This window comes from Equus asinus, chromosome 5, assembly GCF_041296235.1.
Source record: "Equus asinus isolate D_3611 breed Donkey chromosome 5, EquAss-T2T_v2, whole genome shotgun sequence".
NCBI lineage: Eukaryota > Metazoa > Chordata > Mammalia > Perissodactyla > Equidae > Equus > Equus asinus.
Window position 1 is genome coordinate 91,900,666 of NC_091794.1, and position 24,685 is coordinate 91,925,350.

Sequence of the window (24,685 nt, forward strand, 5' to 3'; positions counted from 1 at the left end):
GTCCTTGAAAATGACCTCGAAGGTTAATTGATGTATGCTAGTAAAGGGCTGAGTCCAGTCCCCAGCACACAGCACACAGTCCGTGCTCAGGAAATGCTGGCTGAGGCGTCGGGCACCACCCTGTTCTCTGGGGAAACAGCAGTGACTGAGCCAAATGCAGAGGTCTGAGGAGCTTCCAATCCCTGGCAGGGACAGAGAAGTGAACTGTCACTTATAACACAGAGGAGACCGGGGACCAGAGAAGTTCAGGGAGCCACAGAAGCCTAAGGAAGGGAGGTGGAGCCAGAGGAGGGAACAGCATGTGCAAAGGCCCAGTGGTAAGGAGGGAGTGGCAGGCCCCAGGCCCCAGGGAGGAACCACGGTAGGCCCGAAGCGGGTCCAGGAAAGGACACAACGAGACCTGAGGAGGTTTTCAGGGTTACTCTGAGGCAAGGCAGGGATTAGATGGGCAGGGGAGTGAGCCCGAAGTCAGCAAGGCCAGTGAGCAGGTGCTGGGTGGAGGCTGGGCTCATCTCCAGGTCCTCACTTCCTTACATATCACGGGCCAGGGGACTTCCACAGCTGTGCCGCACTCCCCTCGGACTGATTGCTCTGGACGGGAGAAAGCGATTCTGTGCACAGACCCTGGAGCCGCCAGGCCGTGGGGAACCAGGCATCCCCCGTCCCCTCTCCTTCTCTACCCTTCTCTCCCTCCTCCCCCCTCCCTACTTCCCCCCTCCCTCTGTTCCAGAGGCTGTTCCAGCGCATTAAGTGATGAAGCAGCCTCATTACTGAAGCCTCCGGCTCATTAGCAGGCAGATGGAGGGGGCTGGGGACCCTCACGAGAGACTGGATGGGGGTGGGGAGCAGCAGAGCCTGGCAGTAAGGAGCATCTGCACAGCATCACTCGTGCTGAGTTTGGTGTGTGCTGATCAGGGCACGGACACCCCGGGCTTTGTGTGCTGATCAGGGCACAGACGTCCTGGGCTTTTTTTTTAATCACTCATGCTCCCATTTGACCTTCACAACAGCCTGTGGCACTGTGCTTATGAGACTGGTCCCCCTTATAGGCTGTAGATATGGGCACAGAGTGGGGAAAGGACTTCCTCAAGGTCAGACAGCTTGAGGCAGCAGAGCCAGGATGCAAACCTGGTCCTAATGTCAGCAGGCCACATTTGTCGAGCTCTTCTTTTGTGCCAAGACTGGCACACAGTATGGAGTATGGGGTGTCACTTCCATATGCTGGTCCCTCATTGTGCAGTATGGGGTGCTTACAACATCCCTGCCAGGGAGGGACATTATTATCCCATGCTACAGATGAAGAAACTGAGGCACAGAGAAGTCAAGGTACTTGCCCGAAGTCACACAGGTCCATTTTCTTTTCTCTTTCCCTTTTTTTTTTTTGATGAGGAAGATTGACCCCAAGCTTACATCTGTGCCAGTCTTCCTCAATTTTGTGTGTGGGACACTGTTTCAGCATGGCTTGATGAGTGCTGTGTAGGTCTGTGCCCAGGATCCGAACCCATGAACTCAGAGCCACCCAAGTGGAGCATGTAAACTTAACCACTATGCCACCCAGCCGGCCCCACAGGTCCATTTCCTTACCCTCAGACCCTTTTCCCTCCACACTGAGATGGAATTGGGGTCTTCTGGGAAAAGGCCCGAGCCTCCCAGGGCCCCTAGGTGATGGCATCCTTCATTCTTCAGATCATCCCCCAACCAGGAGTTCTGGATCAGTGAGGGCCAGCATATGGAACTGACAGTGCTGCTGAGTCTTGCAAGGGCCACAGTGAACCCCTCAGAGGCAGGAGGGATGAGGCCCCTCCTGTAACCCAGAGCCCCCGACGCAGACCAGCTCAGCCTTGCTGTCCCTCAGTCTCCCACTCAGGGCTCAGGGGTCTGAAGGAGGACTTCCATGATCCTGGGCAGGCGGGGAGCCCAGGGTCACCTCCTCTGAGGCCCAGAGTGTCTGATGGTGACCGTCATGACGTCACTAGAGAATAGCCAGCCGGGAGCGGTGCCTGGCCAGGCCATGCAGAGGATCTCCACTCAGACGCCCTGCAGAGATGGAGGGCTTGCTGATTCCCGGCTCTTCTCCTGGATGGTCCTGCCAGGGAGACACAGGGATGGACTTTTTGGAAGCTGGGGCAGCCGGCCAGAGAGGACCATCTCTCTGGAATGGCCAAGAGCGTGGCTCCTCCTCCCCTCCTTTGCCTCCTGTGGGGGCCGACACCACCCGTGGGGGGTGCCTCTGCCAGAGGGAGGTGCTGAGGCCAGAGGGGTGCGGGAGAGCGCAGCTGTGTGTGAGAGTGGGGTCAGGGGTCAGGGGTGGTGTGTATATGCAGTGGGTGCGAGGTGGGGGGGCATGCTGTGTCTGAGCATGTGCGAGCGTGTGTGAGAGATTGGGTGTGACCCGGGAAACCCAAACTCCTTTCTTCACAGGCTCAGGGAGCATGTAGGGAGGGGGTGGGGGAGGAGGGAAAGGCCAAAGAGTGCCTTGGCGGGGAAGCCGCATGATAGCAGTGCTGTGTGACCTTAGGCATGTCCCTTCACCTCTCTGAGCTCCCTTTCCTTACCTGCATGATGGGGGTCATCCCAGATAAAGATGCGCTTTGCTCCTGGCTAATGTTGATTGCTCTCGTCTCCTGGGGAGTCTCAGGGCGGAGGGAGGCCTGACGTCAGCCTGGAAAGTGGATGGAGGCTGAGCAGGGCCTTGGCTGGTGTTTGCAACCAGCTGGTGACCAGGACACTCAGGTGACTCCCTGCGACTTTAAAGCCTGAAAGAAACAGCTGGAGAGCAAGGCAAAGGCACCTCTGCCTCCCAGAGTGCGGGGCCATCATTATCATCATCCGGAAGGGGTGAGTGACGCCGGTGCCCTGGCCCACCTGTGGCTCCTGCCCCTCAGAGGCCTGGTGGGCAGAGAGGATCGGTGGCTGGGAGCTGGTAGGGCAGCCGCCTGGCGGGTGTGAGGAGGGCTGCCAGCCTGGGCATCAGGCCTGTGGATGGACCCAAGCCGGGCGGTGGGAAGCCAGAGACTCTGCAGATGGGGCTGCCCCAGAGCGGCTTGGCTGGGACCCAGGTCTGGCCGGTGCCTGCTGCCACTATCCAGGGAAGGGCGCTCAGTGCCCGCTGCCAAGGAGCTGTGCTGGAAGTGGGCACCACCCTCCTGTGCCTGTGGGGCTTTTCCAGTGGGGAAGGTGTGGAGGTGGCCTGACTTTGAGTCCACAGCCCCCTGCAGACCTTCTGCCAACCTGTCTGCCCTGCCCTGGGGTGTTGACCCTGGCAGGGGTGGTGGTGCTCACTTCCCTTCAAACCAAGGACACTGAGCCATGGCTGTTTCCAGGTCCCACCCTCTCTTGGGCTCAGCTTGCACTGGACCCTGTTGCTGTAGGTCCCCTGAGGAGTCCTCCTGGGCCCGTGACTCAGAGAAGACCTCCCTCCTGCCCCCACCCTCTCCCAGGCCTCAAAGGTCCAGCTGTGTGTTTACGAGGGATGTGTTGCAGTGGGCGACGTGAATCCCAGTACATCTTAGAATCTACGACTTAGAATTCTGGAGTTTCAGAACACCAGGATCTGGGATTCTGAGAATCTCAGAATTTAGAATTGTGGAGGCTCAGAGCCCAGGAAGTGAAGGGTGCCAGGAAGTTCAAGGACTTCTAACCTAGTGGGTTTCAGATCTTTTTAAAGCAACAGAACCTGTCTTCAGAACACCAAATACACCTCCCTGGGAGCCCGGTCCATGGAGCAGATGAAGGCCGCTGGAGCTGGGGCGGGGGTGTGGGGTGGGGGAGGCTTCTGAGACCTCTCTGCTCGCCCCCGCTGCCCCACCTCATTCCCCATCAGGCAGCCCCAGGACAGTGTGGTCCAAGCACCTCAATTGAGGGATGGAGACACTGAAGGCCAGAGGGAGCGTGGACCTGCCACGGTCACCCAGGGAACCAGAGGCAGGCCTGCTCCCTTTCCTCCCCTCCTGGGCTCTGGCTTCTGTAGCCCCTGCTGCTGCCAGGCTGGGCACACGTGGGTGAGTTGGCGCTGGGTCTCTGGGCTGCTGGGAGCAGATAAGCAGGATCCAGGGGATGAAGGAGAACTGGCTCGGGAGCCCCTTGCAGGTAAGACTCTTCCAGGGAGTCTGGGGGTGGGGCATGCCAGTGTGGGGGCATGGTGAGGGGGTGGCGTGGGAGGTGGCCTGTCCAGGGTGTCAGGCTGTGATTTTTTTCCCTTCCCTAGTCCCTGCACAGTTTCATGAGACAAAATCTTTTAAACCATCATTTGATCAGTATTACTGTGTGCTGAGAGCTTTACACACATCATCCCTTAGGACATTAGTTCTTGAGCACCTACTGTGTGCACTCGGGATACATCAGAGGACATTTGCTTCTAGGGTCCTGACCCACAGAGCAGGTCCGTCTCCCTTTCATGGATGAGGAAACTGTAATTATTGACTTGCTGTGTCGCTCAGCTGATGGGTGGAGGGGCCGGATAGAACCCAGGCCTGACGGCAGAGCCGTGCTCCTCGCAGGCCGGGCTCTGAAGGGCCTCACCACGGCCGGTGCGCAGCAGGTGCCACCCAGAAGGGGCAAGTGCCTGTCTGTCTGGGCGTTGGCTCTGGGGACTGGGGCGTGGGGCAGATGGAGAGAGCTGTGAGAGAGGGGGAGAGTTTGGGGAGCTGCAGGTAGTGTTTGAGGCCTTGAACTCCACCCTCCAGGAGAGAGGAGTGGCAGGATGGGGGATGTCCCTCACCCCTGCAGAGAGCGTTGGGCCCAGGAGACGATGGTGAGAGATGCTGCCAGCACCTCACTAGGAAACCCTCCGCTTTACGCAGCTGCCAGTCCACAAACCCTTCCAGGGGACCCCAAAAGCTCTAGGGTCCCCCGGCACCTCCTTCCTTCCTCTAAAGCCATTCAGCCCCTTTCTCTAGCACCTCACTGCATCCCCCTGAATCCAGCCTGGCCTTCAGGGTCTACTGTGCTCCTCAGGGCTCCCCCGGTCTGCATTGCGGGGTGTCCTGGGACAGAGCAGCCCTGGCAGGGATGGGGGCATTCAGATCACCTTGGGGTGCGAATGTCATGGGCAGATGAGGAGGTTGCTGAGGGAGGCCAGTTACCCAGCTGCCCCCCGTGTACCCTGTTGGAGGAAGGAGGCAGCCCGGGGGGCCAGCTTGGGAGGAGGCATCAGATTCTCCATCCTGCCCTGCCCTGTGGACAACGAGGCTGGGTGCACCTGCCCCTGGGAACTCCAGGGCAAGGAAGGGGTGGCCTGGCGCACCCCAAGCCGGGTCAGGTCCCTAACTCTGCCTCCGGAGTCCGCCCTTCTTGGCAGCGTCGTCTTCTCCCTGCTTTTTCTTTTACGTACCTGTAGCGCTGTACTCAGTGTTTCTCTTCCCTGCTGGAGGGAGCACTCCATGAGAGCAGAGGAGGGTCTGTCTTGTAGGCTGTGTCTCCCCAGGGTCTGGCCCCGGGGAGTCGGGTGCTCCCGAGCCCCCCATGCCCGACTCTGCAGGTGGAGGAGGCAGGGAGGACCTGAGCATGTGCTTCCCGTCCCTTCAGCCTCCCGCGGCCCCTGGGGGTTATTATCATCCTCGCTTGTTTAGAGGAGGGAATGGAGGCTCCTGGGAGTGGAGTTCCTTTATTTATTTTCCCTCATTTATTGATCACTCAATTCAATGAACTGTTTCTCGAGGGATCATAATGTGCTGGGCGCTGTCCTGGCCCCAGGACCCAGTGGTGGGCAGACAACCCAGGATGCTGCCCTCTGGGGCTTAGTGGCTGGTGGGGAGCCCGGGATTAAACCAGAAAAAGCCCAAATGGATAATTACGAATTATGGACAGGACAGGGTGCTGGGGTGGGGGCACAGAGAGGGTAAAGGGGGACGTGATGTGGTGGTGATTATGGGGGAGCGGTCAGGAAGGCCCTCAGAAGTCATGGATTTCAGCTGAGACCAGAAGAATGCCATTCCTTCAGCTGTCCTGCCCCTTTGAGGCCTCTGTGACCAGCTACAGGTCCCTGGATCAATGTGCTGTGTGACTCCAGCCAGTCTCCTGCCCTGGCTGGGCCTCGGTCTTCCACTCCCCACTCTGCTTGCCTTCCCTCAATCGGCAATGTCAGCGTTGGGGTCTCTGCTGCCAGGTGATGTGGGGGCGGTGGTTCGGGGACCCCTGGATGGGCCTGGATGGGGCCTCAGGAGGGAGCTGGCTCTGGAGTTGGGGTCCTGGTCCTGCTCTGGGCTCCACTGCTGACCCCCAGAGTCCTGGGCTGACCATGACTTTCCAGGCCTCAGCTTCCTGATCTGTGCCGTGGGACCAGACCTGCTCGGCCACCTCTCTGGGGGTGCACAGCAGTAACCCAGAGCTCCTGACCCACGCGTGCGCTGGGTGCCCACAAGGAGGTGGGCTGCCTCTTTAATGGATCCCACTCCCAGGGCAACCTGGGTGGTGAGGGCAGCCCAGGTTCACCCTGGCGTCCAGCTGGAGTCCTCACCTCCCTGCCCCTCCCCCGCCCCTCCCCGCCCCAGCCACGGTCCCTCTCAGGCACAGGTGAATGCGCAGGGCTGTCCCCTCAGGGCCAATGGGCCTGTGGGTGTGAGTGGCATTGGCACTGAGGGTGGGGGCCGTGTGCAGGGTGAGTGTAGCCCTGGGGGAGGGCGTGACCTTGAGTGTGTGAGTGTGCACACCCGTGTGTGTGTTTGTGAATATATATCTGTGTGTGTCAATGTATAAGTGTGTTTGAATGTGTGTGTGCCTCATGTCTACATCTGCATTGGTGAGCGCGTATGAAGTGTGTGTGTGTCTGTGAAAGCTCCGCCTCCCCCTGCTTTGCCCCCTCCAGCAGCCAGCCTTCAGGAAGGTTCCGGAAGGGGTTTTGGGTCTTGGTCCTCAATGACTGAGCCCAGCTGGCCCTTGGGACGAGGAGGGCCCTTCTGACCTGTCGGGTCCCTGGCCAGCCCCCTCCCCAGCACGGAAAGCACCAGGGCCCTCCCTGCGGGCTGGGCGCGGCCCTTGCCGGGCCTGTGGCAGGACGGGGGCCGACTGTGCTGTTCTCTTTGCACGCTGCCAGGAGAGACCACTATGCCTACTCCTGCTACCCGTAAGTAGCTCCACCCGCCTTGGGGTCCAGGCCCTCGACGGGGAGCCGCCACGCTACCCCTCTGGGCTTGGGCCCCACCCCCCACCTGGCCGAGTGTCATCCCCTCCTCCAGGGCCACCTCTGCCTCAGCATCCCTCCTCTGCTCTGTCCCTCCTCCCCGTCGTCCTCCTGGCATGGAGGTCACGAGCGCTGGCTTGTCGTCAGAGTCTCAGGTCCAGACCGGGCTCTGCTGAGTCGCCCTGGACGAGTCGCTTGACCTCCCTGAGCCTGGCGTCCTCTCGCCCCAGAGGCAGCCCCTTGTGTCCATGAGCCATTCCTGCCGGTCAGGACTTCCTGACGCCAGACCACAGTCCACGTCCAGGAGGGTCCTCACACAGGCCCCACTGTGGGGTCGGCAGCCCATGTGTGTGTGTGTGCTTGTGGGGCACACCTGTCCCTACGCTGACAGCTCTCCCCACGGTGCAGGCAGCCCTCAGGGCCACGAGCAACTTCTCCAATGGGGCAGCCCCAGGCTCCCAGACCCGCCGTCTCCTGGGCGCTTCCTCTGGGCTCAGTTCTTTACACCGAAGCCTCACGGCAGCCCTGAGAAGCAGGTGCTGCAATCACTCCATTTTACTGCTGGGGAAACTGAGGCTCAGAGAGGTTAGGGCCCTGTCAGAGGTCACAGGAGGTGCAGTGCTGGGGTCACCGTCTGATTCCACGGCCTCCTGAGGGCACCCCGTCTTCTGCCTCTGTGTCCTCTGACTCTGCAAGCCTTCCAGAACATTCCCCCACCTGTGCTTGTTCTCCCTCCCTGCAGAGCAGGCTCAGGTGGCCCTGGACCAGCCCAGAGGACGGTGGTCTCACCTCCTTCTCCCTGGACCCTCTGCTTGCATCAATGCCACTCGATGTCACCTTAGCTTTTCCAGCAACCGAACCCTGTCAGCCCCGTGGAGCCTCCAGCATGGCTTTTGCAGGAAGCGCTGACAGGCAGCTCTCCCTCCCTCTCTGCTGCGCAGTTAACTCTCGAGCCTAAATGCAGAACTTTCCATGTGCCCATATTCCATCTGCTTAATCTCACCCTGGGGTCAGCTGGAGGCGGGCAGTGTCGGTGTCCCTCCCGGGTTCTGTCTTCTGCGGATCTGGTTGGTTGGTGTTTGTGGTTCTTCCTAGTGGGCCGCCAGCCTGGGTGGGAACAGAGCATTGTGGTCCTCCACTGGAGACTGCCTTCTCGGCCAGTGTCCCCTTGTGACGAGTCCTCCTGGGGCACCGTGGTTCAGCCAGCTTGACCGGCTGTCCTCTGTCCATGGCGCTCTGTCTGTCTGCCCTGGGGGCTGCTGGCGTCTGGCCTGTCCCTCCCTCTGTCCCCTTCCCACCCATCTGTCCCCTGTCGTCCTTTACCCTCGTCCTCCTTCTCTGGATCCTCCTGATCCTCCCCCCACCCCCCTTCCCTCCCTCCTTCCTCCTCCTCCTTCTCTCACGTTGATGGTCAAGGTCACTGTCACAGAGGCTTCTCCTCACCTGCCCCCAGAGGGCTCCTGGCTCTGCCCTGGCCACAGTGAGGGCACTGAGCCGGCAGGAGGAGCATCCAGAGTCCTCCTGTCCTTCCCCTGCTCCAGGCAGCTCTTGAGCCAGGACAGGTTGATTGGTGTTTGCCTGTCTGGGCATATTCTTTCATTGGCCTCTTTGTTTCCATGGATGATCAGCATCCCTGAGCCCTCATAACCTGGAAGACCTTTCTCGGGTCTACCCCACGTCCTGCATGCTGCAGCGCTGAGTAGGTGAACAGCTCACTGTCTCGAGCCTTCCCTGTGATTGGGCCCCTGGATCTTCTCGTGTCAACTGGGGTTCCAAGGCATTTCCCCTTTGCCTGTCTTTCAGCCCCTTAGTCCTGGAGCTGTGTCTCCTGACTCCTCATCCTGGCCCTCCTCCCCCTCCCTCATGTACCCTGGGTTCCCCTCACAAGCCTCTTGAACAAATAAAGTCAAGCCCTCCCATGGCCCTCCCAATATCAGTGCTGGAACTTCAAATACAGAGAAAGCACAGGTATTACCCTTGCACTGAAGGAGCCGTAGGAAAATTGAGAACTTAGACGCAGACTCACACAGAGTTATTAAGGAGTGACGAATAATTAGCCCTCTCCTTGGCACTGCTCTGGTTCCACCTAACAAATATTAAAAGCAAGACCCAGCAGGATGGAACCGTTTCCAAGTAACTTAACCACGTCCCAGAACAAAGCTCAGGAAGATTTATAGGAATACAAAAGTATCTGGCCTCCAACCAGGAAAAATACACAATGTCTGGCACCCAATCAAAAATTACCAGGCATGCAGAGAAGCAGAAAAATAGGACCAATAATGAGGAGAAAAATCATTCATTCGAAACTCATCCAGGACGCAGAGCATGATGAAAGGTGGGTGGCTGGGAAACTCAAGCTGTGCTCGCCACCCACTGGTCCAGACTGCACCTCGGTCCTTTCTCCTCCAAGGAGCAGAGACCTGACTCTGTGGTTTAGATCTGAAAGCGACGTTAATTTTAACACTTCCTCAATGTGCAAGTTTTTAAAAATGGACTTTTCAAGCACACTTAGCACCCAGCTTTGGATTCTAATGCCATTTCCAACAAAAGGAATCCAGGATCCTTGGAGAAATGGCTGATTCTAGGACTAGGTCAGGAAATACACCAGAGGAGCATGGAGCGTCTTGTGGTCCCAGAAAGTAAGTAGGAAGCACTAAGCACACACACATATGATGATGGGAAAATGTCAAAGGAACACAGGAGCCAACTGAAGAAGCTCCCAATGCCCAAAGCCAGAAACAATTGAACAACAAGGTGAATAAAGTAGTATCAGATTAGAACCCCAAGTACAAAATAAATATTCATAAGTCCATAGTGATTTAAATAACTGATTGAATAAATTAATAAACAGGGGAGAAGAGACTACTATTCCGTGCAGAAGAATTGGAAGTAATTTTGGTAGATGATCAGCACTCAACCTGGTGGAACTTAACTCCTTCTTAAGTGTAGGCTACACTTCCAAAGAGGACAGTATGAAAAGAGGGGGAAAGAGTAACTTTATAGTGGAGAAACACGACCAATGCTACCTTAGCCAGGTGATCAAGGTTAACATCCTTGGTGAAAAGTCACGTTGATAGCATGTACCCTTGACATGATGTGATGAGAATGGTACTGTACCTCTGTGGTCTTCCACCCAAAAAACCACAACCCCAGTATAAACAGGAGAAAAAAAGTCAGACAAATCCAAAATGAGGTTCGATAAATGATTCTAGGACAACTGAATATCCACAGGCAGAAGGATGAATTTGGACCCCTACCTCACACCATTTACAAAACTAACTCAAAATGAATCCAAGCTCTAAATATAAGAGCTAAAACTAGAAAACTCTTAGAAGAAAACATAGATATAAATCTTCCTGACCTTGGATTAGGCGATGGTTTCTTAGATATGACACCTAAAGCAGAAGAAACTAAAGAAAAAAAATAGGTGAATTTGGCTTCATCAGAGTTAAAAGTGTGATTCAAAGGACACTCAAGAAAGTGAAAAGACAACCCACAGAGTGAGAGAAAATACTTGCATATCATATATCTGATAAGGGCTTATTATCCAGAATATATAAAGAACACTTACAACTCAACAATAAAAAGACAAATAATCCAACTTTAAAAAGGGCAAAGGATTTGAATAGACATTTCTCCAGAGAAGATGTACAAATGGCCAATAAGCACCTGAAAAGACTATCAACATGATAGGCCATGGGAGAAACGCAAATCAAAACCACAATGAAATACCACCTCACCCACTGGGATAGTCATAATAAAAAAAAGAATAACAAGTACTGGTAAAGACGTGGAGAAATTGGAACCCTCATATACTGCCGTGGGAATGTAAAATGGCACAGCCGCTTTGGGAAACAGTTTGACAGTTCCTCAAAAAGTTAAACGAGATATTTGAAAACATATAGTCAAGCAAAAATCTTATACACAAATGTTCCTATCAGCATTACTCATAATAGCCAAAAAGAGAAACAACCCAAATGGCTATGAAGTGGTGAACAGATAAACAAAATGTGGTATCTCCATACAACTGTATATTATTCAGCCCTACAAATGAATGAAGATCTCACATCCATTAGGATGGCTATTATCAAAAAAAAAAAAAAGAAGAAGAGAGGGAGAAAATAACAAGTATCGGTGAGGATGTAGAAAAAATGGAAACTTTTTTGCACTGTTGGTGGAAATATAAAATTATGCATAAAACTATGGAAACCAGCATGGCAGTTCCTCAGAAAAAAAGTGGAATTACCACAGGACCTAGCAATTCCACTTCTAGGTATATAGCCAAAAGAATTGAAGGCAGGATCTCGAAGAAACATTTGTACACCCGTGTCTGTAGCAGCACTGTTCACAATAGCCAAGAGGTGGAAGCAACCCAAGTGTCCGTCAGACTGACGAATGGATAAACAAGACGTGGTATAAACATACAATGGAACATTACTCAGCCTTAAAAAGGAATGAAATTCTGAAAGATGCTACAACGTGGAGGAAACCTGAGGACACTACACTAAATAAAATAAGTCACAAAAAGACAAATACTGTATGATTCCGCTCACGCGAGTTATCGAGAAGAGTCAAACTCACACCTTCTGTTAAGGTGGAATTGCGGTTGCCAGGGGCTGGTTAAAGGGTAGCGAAGAGTAGCTGTTTCTTGGGTATAGACTTCAGTTTTGTACGATAAAACAGTTCTGGAGATCGGCTGCACAATAATGTGAATGTACTTAACACTACGGAACTGTACACTTAAAAATGGTTAAGATGGTAATTGCTACATTACGTGTATTTTACAGTAATTAACAATGTTTTTAAAAAGGAATAAAGTGCTGATATATGCTACAACATGGATAAACCTTGAAAACATGATGCTAAGTGAAAGAAGTCTGTCACAAAAAGCAACATATTGTATGATCCATTTTATATGAAATGTCCAAAACAGGCAAATCCATAGAAGCAGAAGGTAGATTCGTGGTTGCCAGGGGCTAGGGGGGGAGGAGAGGGGAGGGACTGCTAATGAATACTGGATTTCTTTCTGGGGTGGTAGAAACATTCTGGAATTAGATAGTGGTGATGGTTGCACAACCTGGTGAATATACTAAAAAGCACTGAATTGTACACTGGAGAAGGGTAAATTTTGTGGTATGTGAATTATGACTAAATTTTTTTAAATCCCAATCGAGGGACATCCTACAAATTATCTCACCAGTGATCCTCGAAACTGTTAAGTTCATCAAGATAAGGAGAATCTCAGAAACTGTCACAGCCAGGAAAAACCCAAGGAGACAAGATAACTAAATGTAAAGTGGTACCCTATATGGGATCCTGGAACTGAAAAATAATGCTAAGTAAAAACTAAGGAAATATGAATAAAGTATACGCTTTAGTTAATAATAATCTATCAATATTGGTTAATTATTTATAACAAATGGACCATACTCAGGTAAGATGTTAATAATAGAGGAAACTGGGTCTGGACTATATCAAACTATTTGTACTATCTTTGCAACTTTTCTATAAATCAAAATCTATTCTAAAGTAAAAGGTTTATTTATTTAAAAAGAAAGCGACTTATCATATCAGGCAAGTTGTGGCAGGCGGGTGTGAGGCTTGCTAGGAACTTCCCTTACTGTGGGAATTTGAGCCCCACTGACTCCAAGGCACTGCCTGGTAACGTCCCCAGGTTCTTCTGGGTCCCATCCACCCTGAGCTCTGGATCCTGGCGGGTGCTGACGGATTCCTTTCAAATAGTTTGCCAAATAAATGCCAGTTTCTTTCATCACTGCAAATGCTCCATTATCAGGGGGACGAGCAACAGCGGAAGCCTGAGGGACAACAGGGCCCCAGAGTGCGACAGGTATGGGTGTGAATCCTGGGGCAGCAGCCTCCTCGCTGTGTGGTCGGGAAGAGCTCATCTTCCTGGGCTCAGGGTACCCAGAGCCGAGGGCTGCATCATCACTCATAGTCCTGTTCCTGCCCGCCAGCCATATTTGCATTTGTATTTGAACTTGTTGGCTTGTGTTGTCCTTGGACTCGGCTCAGAAGCTGCCCAGATTTACCCTGGCCTTCTGGCATTACGCTGCCCAGGTGGTGCTCTTTGCTCGTCCTCAGCCACAAGAGCTCATCTTGCACCTCTCCGAGCTGCTGAGGGCCGCCAGCCCTTCAAGGAGCCCTCTCGCCTCCTCCTCCACCTGGAAAGCTCTCTGTGGAGCTGTCAGCACAGCTCCCATAAAGAACATGAGGAATCCTTTGTCTCCGCAGTCCCCACTTTCGGAGCTTCTGAGTTCTTTGAGCTGGAGAAAATTCTCTCTTGAAATTTGAGCGCATGCTTCGTGTGTTGGCTGCACCTGCCTCGTTAGAGCCATCTCCCCAGTGCCACCTTTCAAGTCCTGCTCCAAATTCTTACACTAAGGCGGATTAAAGGCAGGTCAAGCTCCACTCTTGTCTGCTCCTTCTTTCCTCTGAGAAGCCCCTTAGCTTTCTGGGACTCAGGGAATGTCTGATTTTACAGTAAATTCTAATAATAATACCAATAGCTGCTGTGGGCATTCACCACATGCCAACAATGGATGGGGTATTTTTCACACATCATCTCATTTAATAATCACAAGACCTCTGCTGGATAGCAATGACTTTACCCTCATTTGGGGTATGTGAAAACTGAGGTTCAGAAAGGGCTAGTAACCTCCCCAAGGACACACATCCGGTAAGTGGCAGCCCTGAGACTCAAACGCAAGCACGTCTTAACGCACGCAGAGTCCTTGCTCTTAATCACTGCAATTCACTGTTTCTCTAGAGACATTTTGTGAGACAAATAAGAGAAGCCCTCCCCGATAAAAGAAGTTGCGGAAATGTTGCTCCTTCCATCCTCCTCGTGGAGATTACACCGCACGTGAGAGCGGGGGTCCTGAGATGTCCTGTAGGCAACAGACCTGTTTAACTTTGTTTAAACCGAAATTTTCCCAATTCACTTTTAAAACCTGAACATTCATTCTTATTGTTTATTTTGTAAATGAACTACCACGTGACCATCTCATATGACTAGTGTTCTCTGGAACACACTTTGGGAAACGCAACAATTGGCAAGTCGCTTCTTCTGAGCCTCAGTGGAGCTTCCGGTCGCCCGGGTGGGATGTCCTTGGTGATGCTGCTGAGTAGAGCTGGGGCGTGGGCCTGGGGAGGAGGGTCTATTTTCCCGGGGGTGTGGGGCACTGTGAGCCTCTCGACCCGCTGCCCGATTGGCTGAGGTCGCGGCGCAGGCTGACAGCGGAAATGCTTGCGCGGGAGAAACCCTCTATTGAGGTGACTGCGTTAATCTGCAGGGGGGGCGGCGGCCGCGCTAATTTCGGGATTTGCTTGTCTTTGAATGGGAGTAATTGCCAATGTTCCGGATTGTTCCCTAGAAGAGGGGGAGGGAGGGGCTGTCCTGGGCTCTGCCGAGCGCTGCCCCCTGCAGGCAGCACGACGACGTCCGCTGGATGCAGGATGGAGGGAGGGGATGGCAGGATCGCGGCAGGCAGGGCGCCACCGTAAGGGCCCTCAGAGGTCAGAGATGCGACCCGCTCCTTTGACAGATGGGAAACCCTAGATGCAGAAGGAAGGGACTTTCCCAGGGTCACATGGGGTGGGTGCAGCCAGGCTGCTTGGCTCCAGGGAACAGCCCAGCCGTCCTCCACGGTGGCCTGCTCCCTTTCCCCCCTCACCCCGAGTCCCTCTGGGGTTCCCCAGGCTGGGCGTGTGTCAGGAGCCCCTTCGCCTTTCTCTGACTGCAGGGGACCAGAGCAGCGGTGGGGTCACTGAGGCCAGCAGCCTCCTGGGGGGCTCTCCGCGGCGTCCGTGTGGCCGGAAGGGCTCCCCGTACCACACGGGGCAGCTGCATCCCGCGGTGCGTGTGGCCGACCTCCTGCAGCACATCAACCAGATGAAGACGGCCGAGGGCTACGGCTTCAAGCAGGAGTACGAGGTGCAGGGCCCGTCCAGCCACGACCCCTCGCCGGGGCCTCCCTGGTCCCTCCTCAGTGTGGACCCTGGCCCTGGCAGCCCTGAGCCCAGCCCCAGATAGACCTTGCTCTGACAATCAATTCGACCTAACCCTTTTTGACCTTAACCTACCTTCTAATCTCACTGACCTGGTTTCTCACTGGACCTGATGGTAATCCTTATCCTATCCCCAATCTAACCTGACCCTGACCTCTAACCTAACCCCAGTCTGACTCTGACCCTGACTCTCATCCTAAACTCCGTCTGGACTCTGACTTGAATCCCATCCTGCCTCCACGCGCACCTCAGACTCCTGCTTGCAGCTGTAGTTCCTGTCCTGGGAATTGCACATCTTCATCCGCTCTGTGAACCTGGAGGCCCGCTTGTGTGGAGAGACCACCATCCCTGCCAGCAGGCGCCCAGCCACCGACAAGGAGACACCCACACTGACCCTCGGAATAACTTCTCTGTCATGGGGGTTCGTTCCAGGGGTTGGGCTTGGGTGCCTGTGCGTCATGCCTGTGTGTGCCTGTGAGGGTGTCATTTGCATGCATACATGCGTGTGTATGTGTGTGTGCCTGCACATGTATGTGTCTGTGAGAGGATGTGTGTGACGTTTGTGAAGGGGGAAGACGTATGTTGTGTGCTCTGTGTGTGTTGCCTATGCATGTGTGTGTGTGTGTCTCAGTGCTGTGGGGGCCCCATGTGCCAAGCACGAAGGCCTGCTGAGAGCTCAGCTGGAGGGACCAAGTTGCAGGACTAGAAAGGACTTCCAGTCAATAGAGGAGGTGGCACGACAAGGCAGTCACAAGAGCAGGCTTTGAAGTCAGATAAACGTGGGGTCCCATCCTGCTCTGCCACGTGAGGCCCTCAGCCGTTCACGTGACCTTCCCACAAGGGAGTTTCCGCACCTATAAAACAGAGCTGGTGGCATTTTCTCCTCCTGCAGCCCCAGCGCGCGAGCAGATTACTGTCCCATTTTATAGTCAGGGCACACTGAGGCCAGGAGATGCAGTCGCCCACCCACGGTTACACAGCCCAGCCGGGAGGCTGACTGCACTCTCCACAGCTCCGTCCCTGTGTCTCTTTGCACAGGGAGAAGCACTGAGCTCCACCCAGCCGTGAAAGGGCCGTCAGACCAGATGACCTCTCAGGTCCTTGAGGACCGTGATTCTGGCAGGGGTGGCCGCAAGCCCAGGAGCCAGGGAGCTGGGCAGCCTCTCACAGTGTGAGTTTGGCCAGGACATCTCTTTGGGGCCCGTGATATCTCCATCCCCAAGTGAAAGGTGATACTCCCAGATGGGCGTCCCTCATGAGGCTGTTAAGAGGTCATAAGCCTCAATACTCCCCCAGCTCCTGGGAGACGCTGAACCCAATCAAGCCAGCGCTGGACGGTGGAAGAGCAGCATGTCCCTGCCGCCGCAGAGCGGTGACAAGGACACACCTTGGATGTCCTGCCTCCCGACCACTGTGTGCCCTTCCTTGTCTCCACCACTGGGGACCCCGACATCTACACCAGCGTGGCCCTGACTGATGTGCGGGCTTGGGGCAAAGCACACTCTAGGAACCCCCAACCCCATCCAGGAAAATCCCAGGGACTAAAGGAGCAAGGCTGAGAACTCTGGGGGTCCCCTCTGTGCCCCTGCCCATCTCCTTGGGGACCAGGCCTGTGGGGTGACCCCCTCCCCTCTAATGCTCTTCCATTCCAGGCGTCAAGGCCGGTGCTCCTCCTCAGTGTCCTGTGGTCACATCAGGGGCTGGAGAGGAGGCTCTCTGAGGGTCCCTCCAGCCTGGTGAGTCTCTGAGCTCAGGAGGGTCCCATTGGGGCTCCCTGGCTCAGGGTGGGAAGGGGCCCCTCAAGTGGAAAAGCTGCTGGGGCAGCCCTGACCCCTCCTGGGGACCCTGATACTTGACCCCACCACGTGGGATCTGCCCAGGAGCCAGCAGGCCAGGAGTCTCAGGCCACACTGAACTTGTCAGTGAGGGGCCAGCTGGGGTCTGTCTGGGGCAGTCAGTCTGCAGGGAGCCCCATCAAGTACATAGGCCTGAGTGCTGGAGTCTGGCAGGGCCTGGCCTGGGGGAGCTGCCCATTAGGGAGCCTTCAGAGTCCTGGGGAGGGGAGGTGGGTGTGAGGAGTGGTCCCTCGTTTCTCTGCCCTGTGCCTTGCAGGATTACCAAGGGCAAGTCAAGATTTGGTCAGGAGACAAATCAAGACCAAGGCCAGAAGAAGCTGGACAAGGGGAAAGGCTCCAAGAGCCTGTGCCAGCCCCTTGGGTCAGGTCAGGGGATGGGGTCGTAGGGGAAGAGCGTCAGGAGGGGCAGGGGCACGTGGATGGGTGGGGCAAAGCGGGACACCATGAGGAGATAAGGGAGCTGGAGCACTGAAGGCAGGAAGGCGGGGTGCCAGCGCTCCTGGCAGGACAAGGTGGGGAGGGGGAGCAGAGTCAGGGCCTGTCACTCCCGGGGAGCCTGGGTTAGGGTGTCAGATCTTCCCAGTCATGGAATTGGAAGGAACCGAAGGGATTCATTCATTGGTTTAAATATATTTACTGAACCCTTGCCATACACAGGGCACTGCGGAGACTGAAATGAACAAGATAGGCAGGGACCCCTGCTTCCCTGGACCTCGCATGGGGGCGGGCAACAAACAGACGAGCCTGTGATGGACTCAGCAGCCGGCCAGTGCTACGGGGAGCCGTCAGGCAGAAGTGGTTAATGGGACTCCCACTCACCAGCTTCAAGGCCCTACACAAGTCCACTGCCCTCTCCGGGCCTTGGCTTTTCATCTGTAAAATGGGTACAATCCTGTTAGGACCAGATGAGACAGTGATTACGTGCCTGGTATGCGGTCAGGCAGGCTGAAAGGGCTCCATTTACGAACACATGGCAGACACAGGACACACCTCTGCTGGGGAGGGTGGTCCAGTGGCCAGCTGAGCCCAGCCATTCCCAGCCCCAGGCTTCCTCGGGTGGAGGAGGAGGAGCCTGGGCTGCTGGAAGGGACCCGAGTCACTCCTGCTCTGTCACACACTTGCCCTGTGACCTTGAGCGAGACACTCCTGCTTGTGAGCGTCAGTTTCCTCATGTGAAAACAGGTTCGGTGGTGCACTGATTCTACTTGCACACTAGCTGACTCTCTGTGCCTCAGTTTCTCCATTGGCCAGAGAATACAGTCTACTTGAATGCTTTCAGTACCCAACATCCTTTAATCTGAGTTAAGAATTTATGGGACAGTATGATGCCCCCACCCCAGCTCATTCCATTGACGCCATCACTTCCCACCGGCCGAGGATCCTGGCGCGCCCTCTGGACCAGGCTCAGGCTTTGTGGGAGAGTGTCTACTGAAACGTCAGCTGTGGTCCCCGCCTCCCAGGAGCCCTCAGTCCGCCGGGGAGGGAGGAGGAGACCCATGGCATCAGCGGCAGCCGCTCCACTGGGGAGGCAGCTCTGCAGGCTTGCAGACAACAGGCTTTGGAGGAAAAGCAAGCAGGTTGGCCCGGGGTGGGGAGGAAATCCCCGCAGGCAGAGCCGCAGATTGAGACACCCCCGCGGACTGAATAGGCGCTCGTGAATTAAACATGCAGTGCAAACACATCAACGCTCAGGGACAGAGGAGGGAGACAGGCCTTGAGATGGGACTGACAGGGGGCTCGGTGTGAGCCCACGGGGTGACAGGTCTCTCATGTCACCTGTTCTTTCCTGTTCCCCCCGCCTCCCTCATCCAGTCCAGTCCCAACCAAAGCTTTTCCCGTGAGATGGAGGGACCCCCAACCTGGTTAGTCTAATAATAACAACAAGAATAATGGTAATATTATTCCAATATTATTCCATAGTTCCCTGCACTGTGCTGACTCTGCACTATGTACTCATGTTCTCTCTCTCCTCACAAGTTCACGTGGTTGGTACTATTAATACCATTTTACACAAGAGAAAATTGAGGCTCAGAAAAGCAAAGTAGCGCAGAGCTAGTAAGTGGCAGAGCTATTTGAACATCATTCTATCTGACTCCAAAGCCAACGTACTCTATGCACATCCTGCTGCTTTTTAGGCCATGTAAATAGAGATATGGAGTCCATAAAAAGGGAGGAGAGAATCCTATTCATCTAGGAGGCCCAGGTCCTTGTGCCATCAGGGTCACACCTCATGAGAGTCATGGATAAGCTGAATCTTGCCTAAAGGCAGGGCCTCCAGGCTGTGAAGGACGTAGGAACAAGATTGCATTGATTAATTAATTAAAGAAGTATTTCTTAGAATCCTACTAAATACTAAGTCCTCTTGTAAGCACCCGAGATGTAGAGGTGAAGAAGGTGGAAGAAGTCCCTGCTCTCCTGGAGCTTGCTTTCCAGTAGGGGAGACAGATTTAACCAAATAAGCATATATTAGGAAGTGATCAGTTCTGAACTGAGGAAAAAAGTGAATGGAAAGAGAGTAGAGATGAGGGAGCTGTCTTAGAGTGGGTGGTGAGGGAAGGCCTCTCTGTGGAGGTGATATTTGATTAGAGACCTAGATAAAGTCAAGGAAGATCCTTGTGATAATTGTCAAGAGATTGCTCCAGTCACAGGGAGCAGCAGATGCAAAGGCCCTGAGGTGGAAGTGAGCATGTAGGGCTCAAGGACAGTGGAGAGGTGAGTGCGGCTGGAGCAGAGCGAGTGGGGGAAGCGGGGAGGGGATGAGGAGTGAGGAGTCAACGGAAGGAAGACGGTGTAGAGGCTCCAGGCCGTGGTGGAGTTCAGATCTTATTCTCAGTGTGGAGGGGGTTCCTTGCAGAGCTTCGAGCAGGAGAGCGCTGGGCTCTGATTTGTGTTTCAAGAAGGTCGCTGTGGCTGCTAGGTGGGAAAGAGGCTGTTGGGGTGAGAATGGAAGCATGGAGACCAGGGAGGAGGGACCCAGAAGCCCAGAAGGAGCAGGGTGGGGCCTAGGAGGGCATGAGAGTGGTCACTCACACAGGGAGTTGTGGGAGGAACGGAATGTTCATCCTGAGAAAGAAGAGACTCTGGTGGACACGAGAGCTGACCTTCACTGTGGAAAGGCCGTCTCAGGGACTTGAAGTTGGGCCCATTCTGCAGCCCCCAAAAGGTCAGAACCAGGACCCATGGGTGAGGCCGCGGGGCAGCTGTCAGTGCTAGCCAAGGACAGAGCAGCTCCCTGGCAGGGGCAAGCCCCCCCGCAGGAGTGCGCAGCAGAGTCAGGTCTCGGGGCTGCGAGGTGGCGCGCACAGAGGTCAGCTTTTGGAATCAGACAAATGTGAATTCAGATCATCTCCCTTTTCTGCTTATTCTGTGCTGCCTTATTACCTGTGCACACTTTACCTCTCTGAGCCTCAGTTCCCTCATCTTTAAGTTAGAACCAGTTCCTGCCTCATTGGATTGTTCAGCAGAGTATGTGAAATACCCAGCCCTGTACCTGGCACGCAGAAGGTGCTCAATAAGTGGCAGTGGTGATGGTGGTGATGATGATGATGGCGATGGCGATGGTGGTGTTGATGGTGATGATGGTGATGGTGTTGTGGAGATGATGGTAGTGATAAGAAGGAGGAGGACGGTACCGATGATGAAGATGATGATGAGGATAATGACAAGGGTGATGAGGATGCTAAGTATGACGAAATTATTTTTATGGTTGGCAGTGATTGTGTGGAAGGAATCCCAGCACCAAGCAGGGGATAGAAACAGAAGACCACTGAGGTTCTCTTCAACTATGAAGATTTGATGAGAACGTGCCCTGCGGTGGTCCTCCCTTATCTGCGGGGGATACGTTCCAAGACCCCCAGGGGACGCCTGAACCGCAGGTAGTACAGAACCCTCTATGTGCTGTTTTTTCCTCTACATACGTATTTGAGGTATAAACTAGCACAAGTTTCATGTTCCGTTTCACAGTTTCACGGATAGATTTGTTCTTACTACAGATCTTAGCAGCCTCAGAATGCAATTCTTTCTCTTCCCTTGTTAAGTGGAGAACGTTCACCTTGTCATTTAAAGGAGACCCTTTATGGCGTCTCTTTGGCACATCCAAATTGCCAGGGTCACCGCTTTTGCACTTTGGGGCCATTATTAAGTGAAATAAGGGTGACTTGAATGCAACCACTGCGATACCTCGACAGTTAATCTGATAACAGAGACAGCTACTAAGTGACAAACTCGCGGGTAGTGTATACAGCGTGGGTCCACTGGACAAAAGGAAGATTCACATCCTGGGCGGGACAGAACGGATGGTGCAAGATTTCATCACGCTACTCAGGATGGCACTCAAATTAAAACTTATGCATTGTTTATTTCTGGAATTTTCCATTTAACATTTCTGGACCACAGTTGAGCATGGGTAAGTGAAACCATGGAAAGTGAAACCCCCGATAAGGGGGCACTGCTCCACGAGGTGGCTCACTCTCTCTACTGACATCTTCTCTCCCTCCGGGCGCCTCCCTCCCGGGAGGAAAGCTAGAGACAGTGGATTGGAGACTCTGGTGCCACCAGGCTCAGCCTCTGGCTATGGAAGCCCGACCCGGCTGGGGGCTGACCCTGTGCTGACCATGCTCCCAGTGGCTGCGGGAGCCTGGGAGGCAGCGGATGGTCAGCTTAGGGAGGCTGTACTGTCAACATTTCCTCGTCTCCCACGTGCCGTAACTGCCCAAACTGCCAGAGTCAGAGAGCTTTAGACGAGAAGGAAACTCAGACATCTCCCTCCAACTAACTCTTGCCATTTAACACATGGGCACCCACGGTGTAAAGTGAGTCTGTGGTGCCAGTTATCAATTTATTGCCTCTCAGCCCCAAGTTCCCCCTTCAATAGCTGACCTATAATGATGGGCCAGATCCCTTTAAGCGTTTCTCTTTCCCGTGAGCACAGCATCAGCCTTTGTCAGCAGAAGGGGCTGGAGGAGCACTGCAGGAGAGAGGGGCTTCTGCTGGTTCCAGCAGCTTCACTGTCTTCTGCACTGTGAGTCTGATGACGTCTAGCGATGCCCTGCCCCAGTTGTATGCCTGGAGAAAACATTCTCTTGGAACCTCGCAGCCCAGCCCTGACCTGGGGTCACCTTCCTGTGACCCTCCCCCAGCCACACCAGCACCCAGGTTCCCTCCGCACGCCCACAGGCCCTGCCGCCAGAGCTCCCTGCTTGCCTGGGAAATGCAGACTGCTGAATGCCTCTGCTGGGCTACAGCCCCACCTCTTCCATGAGATCTAACCCATCCTTGGGGAGGGGGCCCCATTCTGAGGTTGTCCTTCCTTGGGTACACTCCCTCAGTCCTAGGGTACCAGATAGAATTTCCTTTATCTTATAGTCACTCTTTATCATAGTTTAATAATTTTTATATTATGCTTGCCCTGTTTGAGTCACTGTGTGGTTTCTGTCTCCTGATTAGACCCAAGCTAATCTTGACATGTGTGTTCTAGTAAGTAATCACAGTGATCCTCTTGGCCCCATCGTCCTGACAACCACACGCCCTCATGCCCACACTGGCTGATCCACATTTACAAGTACGCAGTCTGGCCACATAGGTCAGCCCCATCCGGCTCACTCTTCTTTATAGAGGTCTTTATTTAGAGGTCTCTCTGCCCAGTTTATCCTGGCCCTGTCCTACTCTCCCTCACTAGGAAAAGTTGCTGTTTTCTTACCAATTCCATTAACGTTCCTCTGGATTATCTGGGGCTTTGCGTTATCTCAGCCATCCCCGATCCTGCGCCAGTGTGTCTGTTAGAAGATGTATTCTCCTGCTGGAAAAGGAGGGTCCAGAAAATAAGGTTTTAACACAGTTAAAGATTTATTTTTCTCTCCTATAAGAGACATATGGATACAGGAAGCCCAGGGCTGCCTGGTAGACACACATACAGAATTGTCAAATTCCCAGGTCCCTTCTTTGTTCTTACCCCACCATCCACAGTGACATGTGATCTCATCTGGACAACAGATTTTCCCACATTGAGGTCTATGAGGTAGCTGTTCTGGTTTAAAAGTGATCCAGCTTGAACTAAAGACGCCTCACCGGTGGCAGATCAAACATACATGGTCCATCTGCTTAACCATTAAAGTAAAGAGTGCATTAAACATTGTCTCAGAGTAAAAGATGCACTCTTTGAAGATACAAATGCATGCCTCCCCTCGTACCCCACCAGCATTGATAACACCAGTATCCATAGTTCTTTGAAGATCAGTTGCTTTTCGCGGACATCAGGGTCACGTTGATTTGCTAATCTGCAACTGAATATCTCTTTGAAACTTTGATGAATATGCATCCTGGACTTGATGTGTTTGATGTATGTTCTTTGTTCTAAAAAGGTATAAAACTGTACTGAAAACCATGCTTCTCCAGAGCACTTTCTTCCTTTGTGAAGGTTGCTCTCCCAGGTTATAATCCTCAGCTTGGCTCAAGTAAAATTCACCTTATCTCTCTTATGCATAGAATGGTTACTGGTCATTTGTGTTGGCATTTCTAGAGGTTACCTCATGGTTACATGATGGCTGCTGGAGGTCCAGCCCATGAGAGCTACATTCGAGGCAGAAAAAAAGGGAGCAAGGAGGGAGGAGTTCCTGCCATCTGAATAAACTTCCATCAAAGAACTTTCCTGGAAACTGCACTCACCACCTCCACTCACATTTCATTGGCTACCCCTGTCTACAAGGATGACTTGGGACACAAAGCCACACCCAACAGCCTGGGCGTCTTCTTACTAAAGGAAAAGGGGAAACTGAATCCTGGGCAGATGACCAGCAGCCTCTCCCACAACCAGCAACCAGGAGATTTAACTGTGGACAGAGAGAGTCTAAGATTAGTGCTTCAAGCACAGAACTTCCTCCAGGAAGTCCCCTGGGGGGGGGGGGGGGGCGCGGAGAACCCCTTCTCACTTAAATCTGCTTAAAAAATAGTTTAAAATAATAAAATAGCAATAGATGCTCATTTGCAGAAAATTTTTTTAACATAAACAGAAAAGAAAATCAAAAGCCCTTTTAAATGCCATCATTAAGTGTGATGTGATTTTTAATAGGAAATATATATGTAGGCTTCATCTGCTGTTCCTGGCATAAAACCCTTAGAATTTCCTACCTAAGAGCCATAGGGGCATCTGTTCTTATAATATTTAATTTTGCTCCCAGTTCCTGAAATAGCTCCAGAGCATAAGGTGAGATGGATCTTTTGTTATTCATAACAAACCCCTTTCAACCACATCTGGGTTTATGTTAATGAGGTGGCTTTTGGGATGCCCCAAGGATGGGGGTGGTTGCCAGGGGAACCAACCACGTGATTAGAGGTTTGGAAGTTTCAGGTCCACCCCTGACTTCCCGGGAGGGGAGAGGGGCTGGAGATTGACTGGATCACTAAGCCAATCGTTTAATCAATCATGCTTGTTGGTGAAGCCTCCATAAAAATTCCCGAACTCCCAGGGTCTGAGAACTTCTGGGTTGGAGGACAAGAGCACGTCCACATGCTGGGAGAGTGGCACACCCTAAAGTGTGCAAGGACAGATGCTCCTGTGCTCGGGACCCTTCCGGACCTCGCCCTGTATATCTCTTCCTCTGCTTTTCATTCATTATCTGTTAATATCCTTTGTAAGAAACCAGTAATCTAATGAGTAAACTATTTTCTTGAGTTCTGTGAGGCG

The 24,685-nt window shown here is 53.4% G+C and overlaps 1 long non-coding RNA gene across 1 annotated transcript; it reads right to left on the reverse strand.

Moving 5' to 3' along the window:
• Nucleotides 1–885: 885 nt before the first annotated feature.
• Nucleotides 886–8,890, reverse strand: LOC139045453 (uncharacterized). Its single transcript, XR_011503780.1, has 4 exons — nt 8,564–8,890; nt 8,124–8,227; nt 2,556–2,662; nt 886–2,086 (listed from the first exon to the last, which is right to left on the reverse strand). It is a non-coding gene; the product is annotated as an uncharacterized lncRNA (long non-coding RNA).
• Nucleotides 8,891–24,685: the final 15,795 nt, after the last annotated feature.